This window comes from Triturus cristatus, chromosome 1_1, assembly GCF_964204655.1.
Source record: "Triturus cristatus chromosome 1_1, aTriCri1.1, whole genome shotgun sequence".
Classification (NCBI taxonomy): Eukaryota; Metazoa; Chordata; class Amphibia; order Caudata; family Salamandridae; genus Triturus; species Triturus cristatus.
In genome coordinates, this window is record NC_140579.1 from 440,998,432 (window position 1) to 441,001,818 (window position 3,387).

General features: G+C 57.1%; 1 non-coding gene across 1 annotated transcript; it reads right to left on the reverse strand.

Moving 5' to 3' along the window:
* Positions 1–2,991: 2,991 nt before the first annotated feature.
* On the reverse strand, positions 2,992–3,078 carry TRNASTOP-UCA (transfer RNA opal suppressor (anticodon UCA)). The gene has a single exon. It is a non-coding gene; the product is annotated as a tRNA-Sec (tRNA).
* Positions 3,079–3,387: the final 309 nt, after the last annotated feature.

Below are 3,387 nucleotides of genomic sequence, written 5' to 3' on the forward strand. Positions count from 1 at the left end.
TCCTGAACCCAGCCGAGCGAGGGGAGGCTCCCTGGCCACAACGGAACCCTGTCCCGGGCCTTTGGGAGTGCCGCAGGCCGGGGGACCGGGCCGGAGCTCCCAGGACCACAGGCGCAGGGGAAGCCTCCCCGGACCCTCTGGACCCCTTGTCCCGGGCACACTGCCACGCGGCAGGCCCCGGGACAGAACCAGGGCAGCATCCGGGCCAGTCCAGCTGCCGGCTGAGGACCGAGAGGGGTCCCAGAGTACCCTGTCCCTAGTAATCCGGAGGAAGGCTACCCCCCTTTCTTGAAACCTGCGCTCTCCGAGTGACGGAGGGGACCCTTGGGGCAAATGAGCCCGGCCTCCTGGAGCCCTGGTTGGGATACGGGAGGCGAATGGACCCTCATCGGGACTTCCAGGCCAGCCCAGCCATCTAGCCCCCCCTTATAGGAAAGCATTGCGCGCGACCAGATGGCCGAGGGGAAAGGAGCGAGCAGATAGCCGGCAACTGAAAGGACTCCCGTCTGCCCGCCCAGAGCCGGGCCATAGCGGTAGGGCTCCCGCCTGATCCAAGGGCTCGGTGGGCTCTGCTTCCCGGGGGGGGGCTCGGGGACAGCGGCTGGGCCTCAGGCACGGGGAGGACCGACGGAGCTCTCGGGCCCGGGCGCCCCGGGCGGCGAACTGCCCGGGACCCGTGGAGCCCGTCCCTGGGCACTTTGCCACACCGCGGGCCTGAGGAGAGAAGTCCCAGACGCCTGGGAGGATGTTGCCCGGGCGTAACCCATCTGGTCCCCGGCAAAGAACCGCCAGCCCCGGAGGGGTCTTCAGGCACACCCTGTCCCTACTAATCTGGAGGAAGGCTTCCCCACCTTTCTTGTAACCCGCGCGCTCCGAGTGACGGAGGGGACCCTAGGCGCGGACGCACCCGGCCTCCTGGAGCCCTGGCTGGGATCCGGGAGGCGGATGGACCCTCATCGGGAATACCAGGCCGGCCCGGCCATCTGGTCGCCCCATTGGAAAGCATTGCGCGCGACCAGATGGCCGAGGGGAAAGGAGTGACCAGATGGCCGGCAACTGAAAGGACTCCCGTCTGCCCGCCCAGAGCCGGGCCATAGCGGTAGGGCTCCTGCCTGATCCAAGGGCTCGGTGGGCTCTGCTTCCCGGGGGGGCTCGGGGACAGCGGCTGGGCCTCAGGCACGGGGAGGACCGACGGCGCTCTCGGGCCTGGGCGCCCCGGGGGGAGGACTGCCCAGGACCCGTGGAGCCCGTCCCTGGGCACTTTGCCACGCCGCGGGCCGGAGGAGGGAGCCCCGGACGCCTGGGAGGATGTTGCCCGGGCATAGCCCATCTGGTCCCCGGCAAAGAACCACCAGCCCCGAAGGGGTGTTCCGGCACACCCTGCCCCTACTAATCCGGAGGAAGGCTACCCACCTTTCTTGTAACCCTCGCGCTCCGAGTGACGGAGGGGATCCTAGGCGCAGATGCGCCCGACCTCCTGGAGCCCTGACTGGGATCCGGGAGTTAAATGAGCCCTCATCGGGACTTCCAGGCTGGCCCGGCCATCTGGTTGCCCCATTGGAAAGCATTGCGTGCGACCAGATGGCCGAGGGAAAGGTGTGACCAGATGGCCGGGACCGAAAGGACTCCCAGCTGCCCACACCGAGCCATAGCGGTAGGGCTCTCGCCTGCCCTTGCAGGGCTCCGGGGCTCTGCACCAGGGTCTCTTGTCCCGGGCAGATGGACACTTGGCAGGCCGTTAAGGACGTGGGATCCCAGGCCCTGACCAAAAATCAGGAGGCCCGGGGCCGGTCCCTGCTTCTCAACGCAGCCAGGCCGGGGAGATCGGGGAGCCTGCCCAAGCACGAGGGACCCCAGTCCCGGGCAAACGGTCCCTCAGGTTGTGCGCTCGTTTTCCACAATTTTTTTCAAAATTCCACGAAGAGGCATTCCGCAAATTCCGCCCAGCCCTATTCTTGACGCCGAATAACAGATTTGTATTGTTACCCAAATCAATGACACTCATTTTATGGACTTAAGAAGGGTAAAAGAGTGAGTGAACCCACCAGGATGTGAACCTGTGACAATTAGGTCATACACAGGTGCCTGCAGTGAACACATTAGCCCACGGACCCACCAGCCCTGGCCATATTGTTCCCTTTCCCTGGAAATGGGCAGACATATACAGAGAGAGCCTTAAAGCACTCTATTAATCAGGTGATGCTGCAACATATGTTTTGCTCTGCTGGAACGCTCCAGATGAGAGGACGAGGTACGGATGTTAGATTTTTTGTTGGACAAAAGTTGCTTTGAATCCCAGTTTCCAAATGTGATCAAATGGTGTAATCCTGAGTACATCGCTTTATGTTGTTGTGCCTCAGGGTCCATTATCTAACCAAAAAAATGGAAGAGCCTAGAGGTGAACTCATTTTACATGATTCGTTATATATATATAAGTATTAATGTATTCATTTGTTTATACTGGGTGCACAGAAAGACTGTGAGACTCCAAGATCTGCGAGCAAAGTCTGCAACAAAGAAGTAAAGTGCCCACAAAAAGCCTGTTCCGTGGAGCGAGAATGGGGTTCAGTAGGCCTTTCTCAGTGCCTGGGACATTTATGGGAGCAGATGGATAACCGTTCACTTTGACATTGTCAAAGGTGATGCCCTCATTCCACTGATGAACGTCACTGCTTTTATTTCATTAGTATCGGACACTATCTCTTCCAAATCTCTCAGATTATTAATCTGAGGTTCTCCAGTCTAAACTTTGTTTAATGCATGCCCTTCCTTTTGTGACTTGCTGGGGTGCCCAGATGAATCTCCCCTCAGACCACTGGCTACTATTTAACTAGTAATTCTCTCTGTCACTCTTTGATCTTAAATGGTGACTTGGCCTTGAAAACACCTAGGGAAACACGTGTTGGCTGGGCTGCTGAAAATGTGGTTACTAAATATTGTCTGCTACAAGTTGTGAACATGACATTGGGCAGCGCATCACAAAAAGTGCCTCACCCAGAAGGTGGAATTGAACCACTCTGTCGCTAGACAGCTACAGGTTTGAAGCCTGCACCCCAGACCACTGAGGTTCATCCGGGCAATTGAAAAAGTAGAGAAAACCAGGTATATAAATCACAAGAATACATAGTCTTTTACAGATAGTGTGTGGGCCAAAATGTGCAATCCGCCTAGCTGTCACTGTCCTCTTCCCTGTTTATTGCTGGTCTCAGCTCTATGTTTGATTGTCTTTAGTTTCCTGCACTGACTGAGTCAAAAGTTCAGAATATGAACCTTCATCCATATGCAAAAAAGATCCAGGCTTTCTGGGTAAATGAGAATTGCTAACAGTCTGCTTTTGTACTGGGGACAAAGTTCAGATAATTCATTGCTAAAGTCAGAGTTAACTAT